The sequence below is a fragment of the Passer domesticus genome, chromosome 6 (assembly GCF_036417665.1).
Source record: "Passer domesticus isolate bPasDom1 chromosome 6, bPasDom1.hap1, whole genome shotgun sequence".
Classification (NCBI taxonomy): Eukaryota; Metazoa; Chordata; class Aves; order Passeriformes; family Passeridae; genus Passer; species Passer domesticus.
Window position 1 is genome coordinate 56315759 of NC_087479.1, and position 23684 is coordinate 56339442.

Below are 23684 nucleotides of genomic sequence, written 5' to 3' on the forward strand. Positions count from 1 at the left end.
TCTTTTTGTGTAGGTCCTGCCCCAGAAATAGGCAGGATTTTAACAGGCCACTCTTAGCATGGTTAAGGATGCATAACTGAGTGGCCTTGTGGCTCCCAAGCACTTTGGACCAAAAGCTCCTTTATCTTCATAACCAAAGTCTGACAAGAGATGCAGACAATTTTGTGGTGCCTCAGAGTGATGACAGAAAACAAGATTATTGAGTTGGTAGTCTGTGAAAAAGGAATAAAGTACCTTTTGGTCCAGAAGCTAGAAAAACACATACATAAAACATTTTGGGTGCTGCTAGAAAATATAGCTGCCTCTGTACCTATTTTTATATATGTGAAATGAACTGTAGACCCTTCTTATGTAGTCATATTTTCCTGTGTTCCTTCTTATTTCAGGGGCAGTGACTAAGGAGCACAACCATGGTTTATTGAGACAAGAGCAAGTGCCTTGTCACCTAGCAGCCTCATTATTGTCTTGAGGTTCAGAGAAACGTCTTGGGTGTCAGAAAAACCCCACATATTCAAATTCATGCTGGATTATTAAACTTTCTGCAGGGGCTGAATGGTTGTAGCACTGCCCTCTAAGTGCTGCCACGGCCCTTCCCTTGCTGTGCTGTTCAGTGCCTTGGTTAGAGCAGGACACGTGCCCTGGGGAGCTCCCTGTGCCTCTGCTCCTGTGGAATAGCTCCCAGTCCTAAAAAGAGACTCTGAACCAGCACTCTGAGCCACAGGCATGCAGGAACAGCAAAAGGTGTTGCCAGCTCTGGGAAAGAAAAAAAGGAAGGGAGCCTGTTTTCAAATCCCTGCCAGTGGGTTAATGCTGTTGCTAGGAAAAGATTTGCCCTTTTGCAGATCTGAAGGGAGGTGATGTTGACAGTAAGGAGTAGGGGCCCAGCAAGGTTTGAAGTTTTTGTGTGACTTTTATTGCAGGGAAAGAAAGGGCATTGACAACAACAGCTGCCTGTAGCACAGCTTCCCCTCCTTTTTTTTTTTTTACACTTGACTTCTAATATGGATTCCAGGCATGATTCAGCAAACAGAAGGAAGATTTTTACAGACATGGACTGGCAGTATTAGGGGGGAAAAAATGATGCAGAAAAACCAGCCTTGGAATAACATAATGGGCTTTCTTTGATACAGCTAAAATGTGGATCTTAATAATTTCACATGAGCCTTAATTTGTAAGGGTTTTGTGGGGCTCCTGCTTTAACTGCAGAGCCATTTGCTGGAAATGCAGCCTTGGTCTAATGGGGCTCATTGCTCTGGTTCAGAGAAGGTCCAGCTCACCTCCAGCCTCAAAATGAAAAAGAAAAAAAACCACTAAATTGCACTGTCTGGAGACTGGTTTTATTCTTATTTAAGGACAGGGCAAGCGGAGAATGATTCTGTGATCCAGAAATGCCTGAAATGGTGCTGACAGCTGCAGTACTTCATCCCTCCTTCTTGACTAAGTGCTCCCTTTCCAAATCTGGGACATCATTTTTGAGCTTGAGGAACAGATTTTTAAAGACAACAGTAAGCCTCAGGAGCTCCTCCAGCCTATCCTCATGCCCCAAGAGAAGAGCAAGTGTTTCTAAACTGGATCTGTGGGCTGGAGCAGGTACAAACACAAGCTGGTCACCTTCAGAAGGCAGCTATGAGGAGTAAGGGCTGGCTGCATATTAAGTTGAAATCACACTGGGCACACATAAGTACAGGAAAAGAGAAAAAAGGTTTCTGAGACAGGCAGCAACTTGATCGGTGTGGGAGTGATTGATTTTTTCTGGTTGTGAGAGTTGGTGGTTATTGTATTTTAGCATGTGATTAGAACAGCTAACGTTTGGCTATTGTTGAAATCTAATGGACAGTGGATAATATTCAGCAATTTAAGTGTGAATTAAAATGATGAATGTCTCCTTTTGTTGAAATGGTGGCACAGTCAGGTGCGGTCCCTGGTGGCTGAGAAAGGGAAACTTTGCACCCATTTTTTAAAAGGGGAATAAGGAAACTGACTGACCTGTGAGCCTCACCTCTGAGTCTGGGGAGCTCACGGAACAGATCCTCCCAGCAGCTCTGCTGAGGAACATGGAGAACACAGAGGTGATTCAGGACAGCCAGCATGGCAGTCCTGCCTTCCTCTAGTGGTTCTGGTCATGGTACAAAACCGACACACCAACCTGGTGGCTTTCTGTGGTGGAGTGAGCAGATCAGCAGGCAAGGGAAAAGCTCCAAATGTCACCTGTCTGGACTTCTGTAAGGCCTTTGACATGGTGCCCCAAAATCCTTCTTGCTAAACTGGGGAGACGTGGATTAGGAGAAGAGAAGGCTCTGGGGACACCTTACTGTGGCCTTCCTTTTGAGACAGGGCAAGGGATAATTGTTTAAACCAAGAAAGGGTAGATTTAGCTAGCTAGGAGGACATTTTGTGCAATGAGGGTAGTGAAACACTGGCACAGATTACCCAGAGAGATGATAATAGTTGCTCTATCCCTGGGAACATTCAAGGGCAGGCTGGATGGGACTCTGAGCAGGCTGATGGAGTTGCAAGTGTTCCTGTGATGCCTTGTGAAGGCTGACCTAGAACAGAGACCAGACAGAGCTAAAGAACAAAGTAGGGATTTATTAAGAGGCCTCAATGGATGCACCTTGGGCAGCACAACCCAAAATGGCCTCAAAAAATGGACAACCAGTCATGGGGTCTCTCCCTGGGCTCAGCTCTGCTCCATGTGCACATTGCAGTTCAGTGTCCAGTTCCAGCTGCAGCCCCTGCAGTCCCATCCTGCTTGTTTTTCTCTCTGCAGCCCACGGGGTTTGTGCTCTTGGGGCTGAGATTTGGATCATTTGTCCTTGGTGCCCAGCTGGAGCAGGAATTGTTTTGTCTCCCTGCTCTGTGCACAGAGCTCACCATGCCCTGATGTGAAGCCCAGACCCACACCCTAAAGCAGCACAGAATGTGAGAAATAGAAAAGCCAAACCTGAGGCATCACCTGCCCATGGCAGGGGGGCTTGGACTAGATGACCTTAAATGTCCCTTCCTACCCAAACCATTCTTTGATTCTATGTCAGTGGTAGAAATAATTTATACAGCTGATAACAGCAATACTGTATTGACAGCAATGTTAGAAGGAAGCCTGTAAATTATGGATGACAGCACAGGCTGTCATAAGGCACTTTGCAACTTTAAATCCCCAGCAGCTTGTACTGATAGTGTCCATAGCTCCTCCTTCTTCTCTTCAGTAGTTGAATACTACTCTTTTGTTAGGGAAAAAATTTCTATTTAAACTGGCAGGGTCAGTCCCAATGTTTTTCATTAGCACGTGTGTCCTCTCTTTGGGAAATCTCAAATTTGTTGGTTCTGGGACTGGCAAAGGAACAGCAGAGGAGTGACTGGTGAAGACTGCAGAGTTCTGGGGTGTGCACAGAGCTGTGAGTGTAGCTACCATTCCCACACTAAAGTTTTAATAATGCTTTCATTTTCTCTTAAGATTATCAGAAATTGAGACTCATCCCCTGCGATCCCTGTGTTAATTGTGGCTGTTTATGATGATAACTTTCTTGATTATTTTGGATGACTTGAGTTCTGAGAATTTTCTCCTATATATGAGTGCATCTGCATGTTTTAAGATTTGAAAATTGCCCTGGTGTATTCCTGTTAAATTGCATGGTAATAACTATAACAATGTCCCCCATAAATTATGACTGTGGAGACTTACCTACTTGTCCTTGCCTCAGCTAATTATATTTCACCCCCATCCACTTTTTTCATGCTGTCACTTCAAATGTACATTTTTTGGTTCTCCAGCTCTGCAGTAGCTCTGGTGCACTCCCTGACAGCAGGGTGGGTTGCAGTTACAGTGGGGAGACTTGCTGCACTCAATGAGCTGAAATTAAAGATATTTTAGTTTATTATTTATATATCTCTCGACGTACAGTCATCCAGTAAAGGTATGGAAAGAGCTCATATTTTTCATGAAGGAGTATTTCTGACATAAATTCAAATGCCCAAATTTAGGCACATTTGGGGACAGATTCAGTGCAGAAACAGTCCAGACAGGACTTCACCATTTTTTAGTTTTTAGGGTTGGGCTACTGGTGTGAAGCCCAGCATGGGACCAGGCTCTCTGGGTTATGTGTAGGGAGGAATGGGTTGCCCAGAAGGGCAATCCCAACCATCCTGCCCCTCTTGAGGCATTAAACATCTGGCAAGGGTGGGATTGTGCTTCAATCTCTGCCCCTTGCTCTCCAGAGCTCTGCTGTCACTTCCAACAGGCATTGGCTTATGTTTTATGTTAAAGACCCTGAACATGAGTGCACTTACCCCAGGAGTGACTGTCACATCTTCAAGTCCCTCCCCAGCCCAAAAAGATCCAAATTGTTACCAGGAGAGCAACTGAACCCAAGGAGCACCCAGACTACAGCCAGCCCTCCAGCTAAACTCCTATTTATTTCTAAAAGCAATTGACCCTTGAAAAGACCACTCTTGTAGAAATCATTCAGCTGCTGGATGTGTTTGGGGTGGGTGTGTGTGTGCAGAGAGCAGCCTTGCCTGCCAGAGCAGCATTTTGCTGAAAGGGCAGGTGTGGCTTTGTGTGCTCTGGGGCTCCAGAGGAGCTGAGGGCATGGTGTCCCCGTGCCCCTGTCCTCTGCTGCGCTGTCCCAGAGGAGCAGGGCTGTTTTCCAGAGACCCCTTTACTTCAGAGTGCTGTTTTCAATGAGGGGTTTTAACCCTTGAGGGAGTGCCACAGTACCAATGTGCCACAAGTTATGTAGCAAGGGAGGGAAGGTGTGTCCCCTCACTGTGAGTGCCTCAGCTCACCGCCCATTTACATTTTTTCCTTTCTAAGGCATTTATAGCTCTCTAAAACACCCAATTTTCCCTTCCATGTCCTTCTTGCAGGAAAAAAAATTAAAAATTAAAACTTCTAAAGGGAAGGATGATTTTTTTTTTGTTGAAAACACCTTCCTGCTTGATAAACAATGAGGTATTTCAGTCAGATTTAAACACAGAATTTCCAGAAAATTTCTAAGTTATTCTGGTGACATTGTTACTGTATTAGCCTTTCTGTTCTCTCTCTCTGGCTTCTTATACTGTCAGATACTATCAGAGTACCTGAGCATCTCACGCATAAAATCAATAGCAAAAGTAAAATCTCTACAGGGGTTCACTCTCTGGCAGTGCTCCCTTCTCACTGGTAGAAAAAATTTTCTTGAGTCAGGGCTTTTCTCTGGATTTTGAGGAGGGAAGAGGAAAATGTTGAACAATATATTGTGGTGTTTGTATCCTGTGAGATGCACCCGCCAAAAAAGGGCCCTTAGAATGGCCAGGGGCACCTCCTGGAGGCTGCCTGGTGAGAGGGGCATCCCTGTGCCCACCCAGCCCCACTGCCTGGGGTGGCAGGGGCTGGGGACAAGGACATGGCTGAGCACAGGGGGGTGCAGCCAGGGTGGGTGGCCTTTGCACCAAGTGTCCCTGGCAGCCCTGGGGCTGCTGTCCCCAAAGGGGTCACCATAACCTCCTGTGTGAACCTCATCTGACCTCCAGAGCATCCCTGGAAAGCTGCATTTCTGTTAAACTCAGCACTTTTGTTTGTTTCTGGAGCCCTCTCGCCAGTCTGTCTGTGGAAAGCACTTCACAGGTTGATCTGCCTCCTCCACACCTTTTTGCCATGTTTCTCTCCCTCAGGAGCCTCTTTTTCAGGATAACTAGATGCTATTTGGTTTCTCCTCGTATGGAAGCTCTTCCATAGTTTGGAACGTTCTCATGTCTCTAGTCTAAAACTTATCACTCTGCCCTTTTTTACAGGGAGAGGTCAGGAGGACAAAGAATTATCTCAGGTGTGGATGCACCAAGGGTGTAGCAATGGCATAATGATATCTGCTGTTTCTGCTGCCTCTGACTTCATCTTTCTGTGCACAGGGACACTGATGAAACCCCTCTTAATAATGTCACCAATGTCACTGCAGAGTTTCCTTTTGTATTGTCATTTGTGTGGCATTTTAGAAAGGAAGAAGTATTTTTAGTAACACACGAAGCATAAAAGCAGGTGCTGCATCTTTCAGTTTCACAATTTAACCCAAATGGCTTTCTGTGTCATTAGCTTCATGCAGCCCTGCTGAAAAGAACTATAAACTACAATCTAGGCTAGTTTTTTTCCACATTAGATTTCCAGGAGCAGCATATGTGCTTGTCATGGAGCTGGGGCTGGTCCAAGGCACGCACAAGTGCCTGAGTTCCCCCCCAGAGCTCCCTGAGGGCTCCCAGGTGCTTTCAGCAAATCAAACATTGGTGGGCAGACCCACACCTTCAGAGGGTCCAGGCTAAGGGAATTTGGTGCCAGAGTCACCTGCACCAAGGTGGGTTTTCCTCTGAGAGGCTCACGCTGGGGTTGTTCGTGGTGGTGGCCTCTGCAAGGAGGTGAGCTGACAGCAGCACCCACCTCACAGGCAGCTCCTCTTGGCTCAGCCCTCCTTTGTGCCACCCACCCTGTGCCAGCCTCTTGGGTTTTTTATTGTTGGGATGAGTTGAGAGGGTTTTTTTTATTTAGTTTGATGGTTGAAGAAAGAGTTGGGATTTTTCGGTTTTGGTTCACAAGGTTGTTTATTATCTATTATCTAAAATATTTTCTCTCACACCCTCAGAGGTCTGATCTGCAGGTCTGTCAAGGGCACACTGCTCTGCCCTGAGGAGGTGCTACATCTTTATACTAAAAACTACATGTAATTTATTTACAATTATTTTCTAATACCTATCACCTATGTTAGACTGTCTACTTCTACTCTAAACCAATCTAAATGTGCCACCATCACCAAGAAGATGGAGGTTAGGAAGAAGAAAGGAGGAGGACAGGGAATGCCCAAATTCCTCCGTCTTGGGACTACAAACCCCCATTCTAAAAATCCCAAAATTCTACTTTTCACCCTGTGACAACTACTACTATGCTGCTTAAACTTTTGTGACTTGTAATTCTTCATACAAGGTTGGTAATTTGCTTCAGGGGTTAGGATAGAAATCCCAAGTGTCTTTGGCTTCCTGCCAGGGTCTCCAAGGCTCGAGCCATCCAGTGCACCCAGAGGGGTGTCCTGGCTTCTGACACCAGCCCACAAAAAATAGGACTCTAGATGCAGCTTCCAGCAGTGACGCTGGGATGGGTTAACCCAAATTTGGCGAATCCAAGCTAAAATTAACTTATCCTTCAAAGACTGCAGGTTATCCAGCCCAAGAAAACAAATGTTCCCATGGATCTCCCTCAGTTGTGCTGGGGGCATCAGCCTCCTTGGCTAGGGAAGCAGCTACTGGCACTTTTATTGCTAGTCCTGGAGCAAGCATGTTTCAGCCAGATGAGAAAGTCTGAGCCATCAGTTTGTGCTGCTGATTGGCAGCTCCTGCTCCTGCAGTGAGGGCAGGATGTTTCTCAGGATGCTTTGCAAGCAGTCCCCTCTGACTGCTCAGCAGAACAGAGCACAGTCTCACACGCTACCTACTGAAAAACTGGGTGCCCCCGACTCTGGGAATAATTGGCATCTGACTCCATGATTCAGAAAGCTGAATAATTGCTTTAATAAACTATATTACATTATACTATACTATATTAAAGAATACTAAAAGGTTACTGTACTATACTGCACAAAGATACATACTAAAGAAAAACTCGAGGCAGCTAGGACACAGTTTTGATTTAATAGGTTAATTAATATAAACAACTTTCACTAGAGTCCAATTAAGAACTCACTTTAGGTAAATAATCTTCTTAACACATTCCACATGTGCAAAACAATAGGAGCAGTAAGTAAAGATTAGAATTGTTTTCTCTTTCTTCTTCTCCAAGAAAAACTTGAGAGAGAGAATTCTCTCTCTCTGTTCAGAGAATGTGAGTGCTACATGCTACCCTTTCTCAGTCGTGTCCCTGCTGCTGTGAGCCTGAGCAACTCTTCTCACTGCAGTCCACAAAATCCACATGCTCTCCCAGCCCACAGCCTGTCTCCAGTTTATTCTGTGCTGCAGCAGCAGTGCCCTGGTCTGTGTTGTGCTCCAGGAAAGGTGTGAGCAAGACCAAAGCTTAGTGAGCTGCTCTTTGTCTTTGCCACAGCCATGGTGAAGCACACGTGGTGAGTTGATTCAATGATTTTTTTTCCCTTGCTTTTCCACTAGCTTCCACCAGAAAAGTGGAGCCAGTTGTGAAGCTACAAGGTTTGAACTTGGGATCACTTACAATAGCCATGCTCATTCGCTATTATTCTCTTGAAGCAATGTAAAAAGACAAGGTTTAATTTGTGAAATGGGCCATCTGTTCCCACACAAACTGCATAATAGAATGCACAACTATTTCAATTAATACAGTAAACCATCTTTAAGCAATGCAGATGATTTTGTAGAAATTTTTGACTGGAGAAGATACCATCATCCTTTGCTCTAATTGTTCTTGATTTTACCCTCCTATCTTTTTATTTAAAGAAAAGGAATGACAACTTGTCTCACTGGGAGAGAAGTTTGCTCATAGATGGATCAGGAATAATTAGACCGAAGGGTACTGCAAACTCCAGCAGACAAGATATCTCCATTACAGAGAGTAATGTTGTCATTTTTTGACCATCCTCCCATCAATCCATCCATCAACAAATTAAAGCTGGCTAAAGAGCCACTTATCTTGAGTGCTTTTTATCCTGATTGCTGTCAATCTAGGTAAATAAACATTTTCCCTAGGCAGAGTTTACATATTTAACTGTGTTTCAGGAGACAATCCCCTTGCTACTCACACATCCAGCAAACCTCACATGTTTATTGCTGTGTTTCCTCACTCACCTCATTCACATACTGCAACTCCACTGGATAACTCCCTGCTCCCTCTGCCTCCCTTTGGTTCATCTCTGAAGATGGAATGACTGGGATAAAGTTGCAATGAAACTTGCAGGCTGAGGAATGTCTGGAAATTAATTTTGCTCCCTTTCATATCATTGGAAAAGCCTGGTATCCCATGCAGGATGCACAGCAATAATGAAACCAGGGTATGAAAGAAAAATTAAAAAGCAGAGCTTTATCAGGCAGGCTGCTTTGAGGAATGTGACAATACCACTGCATCTGTCTTCCACTGTTTAAACCATGACACCACAGATTACTTTAGGGCTCCATGATGCACATAAACATGATATAAGCAGCATTTTATTTGCTATCTAATAAATATGTATGTGCCAGCGAATGCACTGGTGAAGATATTACTTTCTTCCTATTATTTATTTTTCACTTAATTGATAGGCAGTGTGGCTCACACTCTGCCTGCTGCCTATCAGGCAGAGAAAAAAGGAACTCTGAGCAAAAGCTCTCAGTTATTGGTGTTAATGTGTGCCTGCTGCAGTGGCAACGTGCCTGTTGGATAATGCTGCTGTGATACTGATGCCCTAAAAGGCATCAATATCAGTGGGGAGCTGTGGCTTAAGAAAGATAAGGATGGCTCTTCTGACAAGTCAGAGCCACAAACAATCACTACGGCACCGCCACCGATCCCCTCCCAAAGACTCCAAACCCATCTCCACTCTTTTACCCCAGTGCAGCTGGCACTGAACTCCTCCGTGCTCACAGGCTTCTCTCTCTGGTGCAGCTACAGCAGAAGCAGAGGAAGGTTTGGCCGTCCCCACACAACGTGTTCCAAGCACAGAAAGCTCTCCAGAGCTGCAAGTGTGCAGCAGCCACGCCAGAGCCTGGTGCAGCCCTGCTCCTGGATTGCTCCCCATGTGCTCCCTCGCTGTGCAGTGGCCTCTCCTTGCTGGAGAGTGCTTCTCCCTGCCAGTTTGTCAGGGCAGGAGATGGCACAGCTCTGCTCTGGAAGCCACCAGGGCTGATGCTTGGGGAGGAGGGCTCAGTAAGAGCACCTTCCCCACGGACTGCAGCACAGCAGATGTGGTGAGTGAGTGGCATGACCTTTCCTTACACACATCTGTGTGCCCCTGCCTGCTCTCAGGAGCTCCAGGAAGGAGTTTGCTGGAACAAGGTGAAAAAAGAAGCCATTTTTTCACCCTTTTAATCGACATTAAGCAATAGGTGCCTTCCTTTCCTATGCCAAAACAACTCAATTATTCTGTCTAGGCAAATAAGGGTGACCAGATGATGGATTTATATTCCTCACAGAATATTATACAATTATATTATAATTATTATATTCCTAATAATTTAATCAAACTCTACCTCAGATTTCCTTCCTCAAACACAGCCATAAAACAGGTGTGGATCAATTCCTGCTGAGTTTAGCAGCTGAACCTCAAGGTTCCCTCCCACCCCAGGATCGTCCATGCCTGCCCTGCCCTATGCCCCCATCTGGGACAGGTCCTTGCACCATGTCCCAGTGCCACCTCTAAGATGGCATTTTCAACATCAATATGTCCATAGGCACAGGAGGAGGGTCAGACATGCAGAAGCAAAGCAGTTGTTTGCAGATTTGGGAGTGGGTGGGCGTGCACAGAGCTCAAGGAGTTTGGTTTCCCCCTCTCAAGGCTCACAGGGGACAGTGACAAATGTTCCCAGCCATCCTGTGATGCTCTCTGGCATCTTCTGCCCTCATCCTGGAGCAGTCAGTGCCTCACTTTGCCCAGAGGAGAACAATTCCCACCCTGAGGATCTTGGCAAGACACTGGAGGTGCCTCATGGCACTCCCTGCATTTCACTCACGGTGGGATGTCATGGTGCTCACGCTGCCTGCCTGCTCATTAAATCTCTCACACCTTCAGCACTGATATTCTGGTTAAACTCCTCCAATTCCAGCTCCTTGCTTGTCCCCAAAGCTGGCTGGTCCAATCAGGCAGGAGTGGCCTCCATCTTTTAGCACTTGGTTTCCTTAACTCGGCATAAACACCACTTCTTTGCATTTATTTATACTCAAGTTTAAGTGCCTGTGCAAATTATAGCACAGACAGCCAGAACAGAAATGAGGCATTTAAATGGTAAATAAACACTGCCTGTGCATGGTGCTGCTTTTATAAATAATATCCCCTTTTAAGCTTTATTCTATTCCATCGAGGAACATCACTTTTCAGAACATCTGAACCCGCAAACACCACATATCAATCTCTTTATATGCTTATTTAAAGAGCATATCAAACTATTTCTGCAAGCAAAAGGACTAAATTATCCATGAATTCCAGATAACCATCCTTAACCCGGAGAATGTCAACAGTTTTCTGTAATAATAGTCCCAAACATGGCAGCTGTCATGGCTGGGATGCTTCTCTTTGGGAGAGGGAAAGCCATCCACTTCTGGGATAGGCTCACCACTGAACATGTTCTGATTTATTTGGATAATATACTTTGTTTATAAATTTGGTTCTGTTTATAAATTCCATTTATAAATTTTGTTTATAAATTTATATAATTTTTGTCCCGCATAGCTTTTGCTGTAGCCCACTAAAATGCAAATAGAAAACACATCCTGCTTTATTTTTTAACTCCTGGCCATCTTTGGGTGATCTCTGGATTGAAAGCCACCTTCCTCATGGTTTTTATTGCAATGCTTACAATGCAAACCTATTATATCTCCTAAATTCTACTTCTTAGGCTTGTGATAATTGCTGCCCTAAACTACATAACAAGCAGACATCCAGATTTGTACCTGAAACATTTCAGTGAGGATGCAGGTGGTTTCATGTCCACAGTCTTGAGCGGGGTGCTGCTCCAAACAACAAATGTCCATGGTTAAATTCTGAATGATGGGAAGCACTGACAGGTGTGTTTCTGGGCCCCTGATTTTGGGAATGGTAATAACACCACGCAACCTACAGGGCTGCATCTGCTCTGAACTATCTGCAGGTAGCAGGGGAGGGGGTGTGTTTATGGTACACGTGCAAGGGAATGAAAAAATACTCCAAATTTTCTAACAGCTGTCCAGAGACTGCCAGCTGCTAACCAGTCATGTAGCACAGGCATTCCCAGCCTTTGCTTTCAAGGAGGGAGTGGAATGTGGACACAGAGTGTAAGATTTGCTGTTTCCTCAGCTCCCAAAATGCACAGCCTGATGAGGACCAGCCCAGCTTTGATTTCCTGCCCACCCCATACTCCATATTTAGTAAAAATACGTGAGGTAATTCCCATGGGAAGATGATGCAGGTGTTGTAACAGTGTGAACTAAGCAGTCAGATGTGGCATTCACATTCTCTGAAAAATCCCTTCACCCAGGATTTTTCTCCTGGGAAGCTGAGAATCCTCAGAAAAAAAGAAAGCAATTATTATCTCATTTGCTTCTGCTGTGTTTTGTTGCTTTGGAATGTGGTTGGAGATTGTTTACCCACAGGTGATTGTTTCATTGGGTTCTGCTGTGAGTTGTTTTGACTCAATGGCCAATTGGGGCCAAGCTGTGTCAGACTCTGGAGAGAGTTGGGATTATTATCTTTTCAGCCTTCTGTAAGTATCCTTTCTGCATTCTTTAGCATAGTATGCTTTAGTATTCTTTAATATAATATAGTATAATAAAATAATAAATTAGCCTTCTGAGAACATGGAGTCAGATTGATCATTCCTTCCATCATCAGGGCACCCTGCAAATACAATAGTCAGGAATGAATTTGTCCAAATTGCTCCCAAAGTTGATGAGACCCTGGGCAGGTGCTTTGCTTTGCAGCCAGCAGGTCCCTGTGCTGAGGGCAGTGCTGGTGAGGGTGCCTGGGCTGTGGCACAGCAGCTCCTGGCTCCAGGGCACACCCAGCCACCCATGGCACGTCCCACCCTGCTGCCCACTCTTCTGGGGAGCCCAGGCACAGGTGGGAATGCATGCAGGGACAAACACCCCTGGCCCTGCTGAGGGATGTGCCCAAGCAGTGCCCAGGTGTGTTTGCAGGGTGCCATGCAGGAGTTTATAAATTGTAGGGCTGTTGCTCAGTCCTACAGTGCCTGCAGAGCAGGTGTCACTGGCCAAAACTGTCACCTTGCCAGCACTGCCTCCCTCTGCAGTTTTAACAAACATGATGAAAATGCCCATCACAAGTTCATTTCGGTGTGTCTGGGTTTTTGGGGTTTTTTTTTTTTGTCTCATGATCAGAATATGGTGGTGTAATTTATTGTAGGTGCAGTTTGGGCATCATGCTGTAAGATGCAGAACTGAGAAAAAATGGAATACTGTGAGAAAAAGGCTGAGACAAAACACATGAGTGTTGTACAGGCTCCTCCTAATGTGGTCTCACAGAGTGGATAATAATATAAACATCCATCCATTAGAAAAAACTACCCTTTACTGCCCCCCATTAAATACATTGGCAGTCCTATTAAAATACAAGTCAGATTTGTGTTTAATGATCTTGAAAGGAAAGTAATTGCTTGAGTATTACCATTCAAATGTTCTTACAGCAGCATATAATATTTACAGTCTAAGTGCCACTTCTGAGTGCTGTGTGGCACTGGAGATTGCCCAGCCTGTTCAGAGAGAGAGCCAGGCTGCAAAGCTGATCCACCCTCTGAGCACCAGAGAGCCTGTGAGGAACAGCCAAGCAATGGGCTGCATCATTCCTCAATTTTAACAACCCCTTGAAAGGGAAAAAATCCCACAAAGCCACTCCAGCCTGTGAAGGCAGGGCTTGAACACCACAAATTCCTGCTCAGGTGAGGGGTTTCTGCTGTTACTCAAAGGAGCTGAGCTCCTTTACCCTGTGCCAGCAGCAGGACAAAATCATGCTGAGACCTGTCATATTCTGCTCTACATTTTCCACCCCTGAGAGTGTCTTAGTCAACATCACAGATTATGTTGTGTTCAACTCTTACACAGGTTTTTGTGGGAATATCCTCAAACGGGAGCTCCTTGTGATGAAGGAAGAGGGAAATGTGAATGTATAATTTTTATTTTTACAACTCTATCAAGAGCAAACCAGGAGAGTATTTCATAAATCACACAGCAAGAGCGCCACAAAGAATATCAGGACTTTCCCAGTGGGAAAAAAAGGTGATGTCCAAGCCCTTCTTTCCTTCTCTCACCTCTCTTGCCTATCAAGATCTTGGTCCCTCAGGCTTCAAGAGGGATGGTGGAGGACTGGGCTCAGTGTCTGTGTCTCACCACAGCAGGTCCTGGAGGGAAAAATGGCTTGGCAATGTCTGCCCCTTGCTCTGTGCTCATACCAGACCAGCTGAGGAGGCCACAGCCATCACTGAGACCCCACCTGTAAGCAAGATTAATTAAAAAACCCTAATGAACTCCAACCGCCTGGAGCATTGCCTTTTGTTGGCCACTCTGGTTCTGAGAGTGACAGCCCTGCCACAGTGAATCAGCTTTTACAGCCCTGGGTGCCACTGTCAGCTGCCATCCCAGGCAGGGGGGACAGCAGCATGTGATGGGGAGGGAGGAGGAGGAGGAGGAGGAGGAGAGGCACTCAAGCACCCACAAAACTGGTGCCATGGGCCAGATATTAATGTTAGAATTTGGGGAGGGTGTCCACAATCCTTTTATTGGTGTAATGGCTAATGTTTCTGTAAAGGAGCAGGTCATCCAGCTTATCCCCAGCACCTGGCTGGCAAACTGCTTCCTCTCTCAGGAGGGGCTGTTCCCTGCAGAGTGTGGGCTTGGATTGAGCCCTCTCTCCATCTCAGGCACTCACAAAGCAAGGGCTGGAGCAGTCCAGATGCACTGATTCCCTTTTACACTGGGGCTTTTTTGGGTCACTCACCACAGAAAAGGCCTGCAAGGAGGTACAGAGGTAGTTCATGCTCCTGCTGGGTCCCTGGGTGACGCCAGGGGCCTGAGTAGAAGTGGGGATGAAACTTGAAATCTCCACTGGTGTTGTGAAATTCCTGTACACTCTTTATGAGCAAACATGATGGGAAGGCAGAGAACCAGGAAAAGGGAAAATATTTGCAGTTTATGCAAACTCTAACAGCAAAGAAGAGTGGATGCACCCTTCAAGTGCCTCTCTTTTGAGGCGTGACCATCACTGCAGATAGGTGTGTGAGTCCACACCTCACGCATGCCCATGGCACAATATCCAGCTGTGTGCCAGGCAGGAATAGCTTGGCAAGCCAGTTTACTGGCCTGAGAACTGGAAGTCAGCCCCACATCCCTCTGCAGATTAGCACATCTTTGGATCAGGATGCTCAAGGAGTCCAAAACACTAATAGTGTTTTCTCTGGATCCTCCTGAGCCCTTCACCAGTGAACTGAAAAATATGACTGTGCTGAGTGATCTGGGATTTAGCTGAGCTCCTCATTATAGGTTTCTGATTCCCTCATTAGTGAGCTTTAAATTTCAAGCTGGAACAGATCAGGGACAATCAACAAACCCAGAAAAAAATGCACTGCTGCAATTTTAACGTGACTTGCCTCAGCTTCAGGCCAGCTAAACAGCGCATCTGGATGGCACAACACATTGCTCTAGAGAACCTGAGCAAAGCTCTTGGGCTGGGATCGTGTGTTATTCAGGGCTGGTGACCAACTGGTGGTGCTAATGCTTCATTGGATGGGAGGTGAAGAAGGGTTCATCACCCCTCACTAAATATGTACATTCATTACACAAACCCTCTGCAAATCACAAAGCAGCTCTCACCAGCCTTGCAATTAAAGGATCCAGCTTGAGTCCCAAGAGACACTTGGAGAAAATGTGTGTTCTCAAATTTCCTGTGGCAGCCCTTGGATCATGACATCTTCAAGGAGCAGCCCCTTGCTTGGGTCACCCAATATTCCTTAGCCCCTATAATACACTTCTGTGTGGGTTTTGTGTCTGTAAAATGCTTATTGCCTGGGAGGGTGACTAGAAACTCACTTGTTTGCACAGAGCTGTGGAACAGCAAAGCATCAAGTCAGACAAGCCTGGGTTTGAGGGAGAGTTAGCCACAGCCAGAGCCAACCAGCCTGGCTGATAGAGCACAGTCCCAGCCCTGGTGGGTGTGGGAGGCTCTGGAGCCAAGTGTCACTCTGTGTTGCAGGCAGCACAGCCATTGACTGCAACAGAAATAGACTCCGAGAGCTGCAGGAGTGTGAAAAGAAAAAGAGAATCCCGTTACTTTCATTTATTCAAGGAAGTGATACTCCTTCTGAAAAAGGCAAGGTGCCATCGTTCATGTTTGGTGGAGGCTGTTTAGGCTCTTAGAGGTTTGTGTTTGGTGGCATTTTACAGCTCTGTCCCCTGGGTGCTGTGCTGAGAGTCACTTGCTACAAGCAGGTCAGTGACAAGCCGTGTGAAGGATTGTCCTGGAAGGAGAACTGAGTCATTTTCTTTTGCAGCAGGCAGACTGTGAGAGGAAAACCCCTTTTCACACCAGCTCTGACCTGTGAGAGCACTTTCTTGGAGAACACGAGCTCCTCCGAGCAGCAGTGAGAGTGGGAGGGGAACTCCAGTGTGATACCATGGCAGGTGGCTCGTGGGGTACCAGGTGATCACAGCCCTCTCTTCCCACTGTGTTCACCCTCTCCCTGAAATCATCTTCCTCTGATAGCTCCTGAGTCTTGGCAGGAGTGAGGTACCCCTGGCACTGGCAGGAGGGGAAGGCAAAGGGATGCCCACCCTGCAGACCCCCACTCACATAAATGTAAATATGTACGTGTACATCTTTAGTGATTGGTGTGGTGTCTGGAGGATACTCACACCTGGAATTTCCAGTGAAATAGCTGGAGATTACGGTGAGTAATAAGGAGCTGGCCTTTTTCACATTTTCTCTAGTAATCACAGTTGTAGTACTATGAAACAACCTATTGGGAAACAAACCCATACTTTGGCCATTAATGCCAAATGTCTCCCTGATGAGCACTGTCTCATCTTTCAGTAGTGGTTAAATTGGTGACCACTTTTTGGAGTTCAGGGGAGTACCAGTGCACTCTGTGAAGCCTTATCTCATAAAATACAGACATACAAACTCTTCCTGTCCTCTTGAGTAGAATGTCTGCAGGAATTGTGCAGGTTCCTCTCAGGCCAAGCTTGGGCAGGTCTCCTTTTCCTCCCCAGGAGAGGCAGTGCAGTGGCCCAGGGGATGCTGTCCCACCCGCAAAGGCAGCCAAAGCAAAAGAGGGCCCTGAACTTCACCTGCTGATGCTCTCTGGGTATCAAATTAATCTGACAATGGCAATTGTGAGCCTTTTTTCCCCCTCCATTCAAAAAAACCTGGTTTTTCTACTCCAAATCCTTTCCTAGTGTTTTTCTAATTTTTTTCTTTATAGACAGTGCTTCATCTTCTCTCCCTGTGCATCCTTCTTTCTGAAGGAGCAGCCCTGACAGAGGCTCTCCACTTGGGATTATCACCCAGCAATGTTTGTTTCCTTTCTGGCTCATCCTGCTTGTTTCCCATACCCAGGCATATTAACATTCCAGCTCTGATTGTCATTTATCTTTTGTTGGAGAACATTTCCTTTCTGTCTCATTTGTCTCATTCAGGGGGAAAAAAAAAGTTTAACCGGTGCCAGATTTTTTAAAAATGAAGGTTTCTTCTCTATTTTTGTTGCAGGAACTTAAAATCCCAGCTGCTTTGGATTGCAGAATGTGCAACCCCAAGAGGCACAGGCATGTTGGGTGTTCAGGTCAGATAATTGCATGCACAAGTGTCCAGTTCCATGATGTGCATTCCTAAATGCATTCATGCTGGATGCCATCACGTCAGAGCAGGGCTGTGGCTCAGGAATGCTGTGATGGGAATGTTGGGGACACAGGGCTCAGAGGACAGGGTGTGCTGGTGAATGTGGCTGCATTTCTGCATGCACTCCTTGTCTTCTGACATTTGAAAATGTGTTCCTTAATCTCTGCGGTGCGGGATTTGCTGTCAAGAAACATTGTCTGGGATGAGCTGTTGGGATTCAGATTATCAACAAAACATTAATTATTCTTCCAACTAAACCCTCAACAGCTAGGCTAGATAATACAAATGTAGAAAAAGAAATGAGGATGAATCATGTTCAGTGCTTGAAACCTAGAATGCACCGTGCTGTAGGAACAAAATCAAATAGTGTATGCACATGAGTGTTGGGACACAGCAGAGTCAGACCCTCAGCTGGGGCTGGAAAGTGCAGTGTTGATGCATCAAAAAATGCTTTCCCCACTGTAAGATCAGGCAGTTCTGTTTATTCTGAGCATTTCCAGATAATGACAAGGTCTGTCAGGTTGCGCTGAGGAAAGCCGAAGCCAAGAGAAGAAATAAGATCTGTTAATCTTTTGTGATAGCAAACTTGTTTAGTTTTTTTTTTTCAGTAGTGCTTATGCAAGAAGCTGCTCAGACAGACAGAAGTAGTGTAGGCCCTTGGAGAAGCTACAGCAGGTGCCTCCCTATTGGTTTCTCAGGGTCTGCATCGAAGGCATGTGAGATGATAGTTCATGTTCAGTCTCAGGTGTTTGTTATTTCTTCTCAGTAAAACAGTCTCACTACTGTGAGTTCTGCAGCTTCTCATTAGAAGGCACAAAATGGCTAAATATCTCGTTACATGGTCTTTTAAGACTAAACTGTCCAGTTAAGAACTGACACCCAGATTGTTTCCCCTTTTAACCCAATAACTGATCCCAAAGAGCCCCAATGCAGACTTTTCTGCCCAATTACAAAATGCCACCCAAACCCATGAAGAAGAAAGAAGAAGAAGAAGCATGAAGAAGAAACCCAGGACAACACCCTGTGCCTCCATCTTGCTCCCATCCACAACATACTAAAAATCCAAAACCTAAATTTCTCACCAAGTGACACACCCACACTGCTCTCTATAATCTGTTGCACACTTTTGTGGATTCCAGTCTGTCTTGAAGTCTAGGAACTTTCTCCATGAATGAGGGTCAAAGTCAGTGCTCCCCTGGGGGTCAGGGTGCCCCAGAGCAGACAGAGAAACATTCCCGGTGCCCTGGGTTTCCACATCTCCCCTTCCAACAGGCAAAGCATCAGAGCTTTTGGAAAGAACAACCTGTGTGTTGTGGTGACCAGGCAAGAGGCCTCCAGATCATTTACCCTGTGGCACCTCAGTCTGACTTCAGTACATCTTTATATTTATTTACATCTTCAGTACATCTTTATATTTATAACCCTCTGTTCCACGTGTGGTTAAAATGCTTAATATCATCATGGTGTTGTCCTTGTATTCAGCTGGGCTAGAGATTAAGTATTTACATTTCAGCATACACAACTAAATGCTTTTAAACCTGAGTAAGGGGTTTAAAACCTTCGAATAGAGCCATAAAGAGCTAATGAGAAGAATAAAAATCAGGTAGATAAAAAATGATGTAAGGTAGGGTCTTAATTTTTTATTATTAAATTCACAGCACATTAAATATTAAGTGTTCATAAACTTTGTTTTGTGCAATGATAAATTAATAATATCTACATAGACATGTTCTTTTACAACAGGGAAGCCAAGAAACATAGTACCAGAGGACCTTGTGTTGACAACCAAAGCTATTAGAATAGACTCCTTAATCCTCAATCATAAAAAGTAGATAATGTTATTTCTTATTACTATTAAATGCAAAGTGCCTTACTAGGAAACATATATGCCATTACTAAAAATAACTACCAGGGAATGTTTTGAGCAAGGAAAAAAAAGGTGTTAGCAAATTATACCTTGAGATAAATTTGGTGAAATGTTCCCTGCTAATCTCTGCCATATAAAAATTGTTTTTCAACTTATTCTGCTGTTAGCTCATAACAGGTTGCATAAGGTTTATGTCTGAGCACCAAAACAGTCCAGGTTTAACCTGGCTTGTTGTACTTTAGGTAGGAGTCCCCAGATGTCCCCAGCCTGCAGGCTGATGGAATACTTTCTCCACTACTGAAAAACCTCTGCTGACGTCCTCCAGGGGAGGCCATGGTGAACTTTGTGCCTTCCACCTCGTCTGCAAGCAGTGAACAACACTTCCTTGATTAAAGCCAGGGGACTTCTGCAACTTTTGTCTGGGATTCAGCAACATTATTCATTCAGGTGTTTCCTGCGGTTCATAAATATGTGAGGAGGAGGTGTCATCCAGGCCAGTCCCCTCACAGCCAAACTCCTTGACTGCAGACCAGGCCATGGAGAAGTATTTCCAAAGGAAATGTAGCCTAAATGGAGGAATTAGGGGTTTGTTACATATTTACACATGGCCGTGACAGCAAACCCCTCTGCTGGTTTCTGCCGTAGCTCCCAGTACATGGAAGTAGACGGCTTTGAAGTAGATAGGCTTTGAAGTAGATAAGCTTTGAAGACCCTTCAGCAGCACAGCTGGTAAAGAGCGGTTTCAAGCACGGAAAACCAGTTAGGGTAGGACAAAATGTTGATTTGCATGACCACACAAAAATTTTGGACTCCTGACATTTTAATTTTTTTTTTTTTTTCCCAAACTAGAAATGAAAAGAGACTCATTTGATATTCCTATCAACATTATTGAATGGCTAAACCTAAACCAGTTACCTCTGGACACACATTTGCCTTCCAAACCCTCAGCCTTTGGCTCCCCTGCGTGTCCTGTGCCCAGGGCTGCTGCCGCCCCGCTGCTCTCAGCCAGCTCCTGCCCCAGTTTTTTTTTTTTATTTTTCTCCTCATCCTGAACGAGCCGGGCTGGAGCAGCACGTGCTGCCCTTGTCTGTTCCTAGGGGCGGTGCTGGTGGGAACTGGGACATGCCAGGGAGCGCATCCCGCCCGCCCAGCTGCTGCGGCTCCCTCCAGCCCTGCTCCCAGCCTTCCTCCCGGGGAGCCGGGCTGCTGCAGGGACAGGACGAGCCGTGCCCCGGGCTGCAGCAGCAGCTGCTGCCCGCTGACAGGCTTCCCCAAGCCCCCCGCTGCCTGTGGCACAGCCCCTTGGCATCCCTCCTGCCGGCTCTGCCCGCAGCCCTGCCCTGGCTCTGCCTCTCGCCCGGGGCTGGCGTCGCCACCGGGAGCCTGTCCTGGAGCCAGGCCAGGGCCACAGCGCCCATCTTCGGTGTCAGGCTCCCTCCGCGTGCTAAAGAGGGTTCTGCCCCCCAAAAAGCATCCCCAGACCTGGGTTCTCCCCCCCTGAAGCATCCCCAGACCTGTGCCCTGAACGCAGGGGACACCCGACTGTGCTGCATTAGCTGCAGAAGCTAAAGCTTGAGGGACAGCAAAGACTGGGTGGGCTCTCTTTTCTCTCCTTCCTAGTTGGAGATGCCCTTCCAGAGGCTTTTGTGTTGGGAGGGTGTTCACTGCAGGGAGCTCATCCCCACTGGTGCAGCCAGGCCGGGCTCTGCGGGCTCTGCTTTGGAAAGGTGAACATGGAGAGGCTGGCACATCCCATCCCCACCCTCAGTCCCTCCTGCCCTGCACCATTGCACAGGTAACTTCTGCTGAGAGCCACCCACAGGAGACTGCTGGGTGTCAATCCCTCTCTTTTGTGCTTCCCATCCTGCTCTGGGTAACATAAATAAAAAGCAGTGAGGGGATGGTGCCTGCTCTCTGTGCCAGACCAGATACACTGCTTTTTTTTCTTTTTTTTTCTTTTTTTTCTTTTTTTTTTTTTTGGTGGGTTTTGTTTTGTTTTGGTTTTTTGGTGGTTTGTTGGTTGTTTGGTTTATGCTCTTTTTGGTTGTTTTTGTTGGGGGTTTATGGTTTGTTTGTTTGTTTGTTTGTTTAGGTTTTTTGCCTTGTTAAAGAACAGGGAGAAGACATCCCTGAGGCAAACACACCGATTTTCTGAACTTTCAGGTGGAAACCACTGACAGGTCAAAATTGCCACCAGGGCTGCAGGAGTTCTGCAGGCACACCCCAGTCAATGGGCAGCCTGATGCCAGCTGCCCAGAAACCTGAAGCACAGTTCCAAAATTAGATGAGCCTGACCATGGAGATCCCCCAGCAGCTGGACATTGGCCACAGAAAAGTAATGCTGTCAGAAAGCACCTTCATAAAACGCTGTCATTTTTGGGACACCTAGAGAAAGCCCACAAAAAGGTCTCAGACTGATAGACATCAACGACAGGCAGGGCTTATCCAGGCAGCTAATGGGGTTTAAGTGGGATAAGCCCAGGCTGACAGCGGCAGATCCCATGGGTCAAACACCTGGACATAAATACCTGCGCTACACGGCCGCGCTGTTCTTGGCTCAGCACGAACCACAGGAGGCGTGATGCAGTCCAGCAGGATTAGTGGGAACCTCCACCTGCGAGAATTTAGGGTAAACTCCTCAGCATTTACTCCCAGGGTACTTTAAATAGTTTTCTGCTTAAGGAATTGGCTCCGAAAATCCTTTCGTTAAGCACTTAAGTACAGGTCGGCTCTTGGGCACAGCCGGGAGCGCATCCCCAAGGGCGCTGGCTGGAAGGAGGAGTGTGCTACCTGCAGGAGCGGGCAACCCAGCGCTGCTCCGGGGGTCAGCCCCGCCTGGAGCCCCCGGGTCAGCCCCGGCTGGATTCTGGGATCAGCCCTGACTGGAACCTCGGGATCAGCCCTGGCTGGATTCAGGGATCAGCCCCGGCTGGATTCTGGGATCAGCCCTGACTGGAACCTCGGGATCAGCCCTGGCTGGATTCAGGGATCAGCCCCGGCTGGATTCAGGGATCAGCCCCGGCTGGATTCTGGAATCAGTCCCGGCTGGATTCAGGGATCAGCCCCGGCTGGATTCAGGGATCAGCCCCGGCTGGATTCTGGGGATCAGCCCCGACTGGATTCTGGGATCAGCCCCGTCTGGCTTCTCGGGATCAGCCCCGGCTGGATTCTGGGATCAGCCCCGGCTGGATTCTGGGATCAGCCCCTGCTGGATTCTGAGGATCAGTCCCGGCTGGATTCTCGGGATCAGCCCCGGCTGGATTCTGGGGATCAGCCCCGACTGGATTCTGGGATCAGCCCCGGCTGGATTCTGGGATCAGCCCCGGCTGGATTCTCGGGATCAGCCCCGGCTGGATTCTGGGGATCAGCCCTGACTGGATTCTCGGGATCAGCCCCGGCTGGATTCTGGGGATCAGTCCCGGCTGGATTCTGGGATCAGCCCCGGCTGGATTCTGGGGATCAGCCCCGACTGGATTCTGGGATCAGCCCCGGCTGGATTCTCGGGATCAGCCCCGGCTGGATTCTGGGATCAGCCCCTGCTGGATTCTGAGGATCAGTCCCGGCTGGATTCTGGGATCAGCCCTGACTGGAACCTCGGGATCAGCCCTGGCTGGATTCTGGGGATCAGCCCCGACTGGATTCTGGGATCAGCCCCGGCTGGATTCTGGGATCAGCCCCTGCTGGATTCTGAGGATCAGTCCCGGCTGGATTCTCGGGATCAGCCCCGGCTGGATTCTGGGATCAGCCCCGGCTGGATTCTCGGGATCAGCTCCGGCTGGATTCTGGGATCAGCCCTGACTGGATTCTCGGGATCAGCCCCGGCTGGATTCTGGGGATCAGCCCTGACTGGAACCTCGGGATCAGTCCCGGCTGGATTCAGGGATCAGCCCTGACTGGTGCCCCTGTGTCTCTCCTGCAGCCCAGACAGCACCGCGGGCATCGCACCCCAGCGCCGCAGAGGGGCTGCCCAGGAGCCTTCTCCTCTCCCTTGCTGCCTCTCTGAAGGGCTGCTGCTCACTTACACCTTCCCTCTGTGCCTTTTTTAAAACTCCCTTTTCATATTTTTTTCAGTTGCTTCAGTTTTCTGTGATGGCGTCGCTTTGTCACTATAATACATTTATTTTCCTTGCAAACCTGCTCTAGCTGGACCTTTCCAAAGGAGCTATGCTATAGGTAACAAGCTCTTCGTTTGTGTACTTGGGAGTCGTTTGGTCAAGTAAAGTTGCTGTATGCAAACATCACATTCGCTGCATAACAATTGGAGTGAAGTTTTTATGCGCAGGGCTTTTTATTTTCCAATCAGCAGCCCTGAGCTGGGATTTTTGGGG

General features: G+C 47.0%; 1 long non-coding RNA gene across 6 annotated transcripts in view; it reads left to right on the forward strand.

Annotated features, from left to right (window-relative positions):
- Positions 1-22048, forward strand: part of LOC135303815 (uncharacterized) — a 90421-nt gene extending 68373 nt beyond the window's left edge. For 5 of the 6 annotated variants that reach the window (XR_010365199.1, XR_010365193.1, XR_010365196.1 and 2 more), the window contains exons 9-10: positions 13706-13879; positions 13999-14198. This is a non-coding gene — a long non-coding RNA (uncharacterized LOC135303815). Of the gene's footprint in view, positions 1-13705; positions 13880-13998; positions 14199-20976; positions 21152-21519 lie in introns of those variants that run through there. The other variant, XR_010365194.1, reaches the window with a different exon arrangement.
- The last annotated feature ends 1636 nt before the right edge of the window (positions 22049-23684 follow it).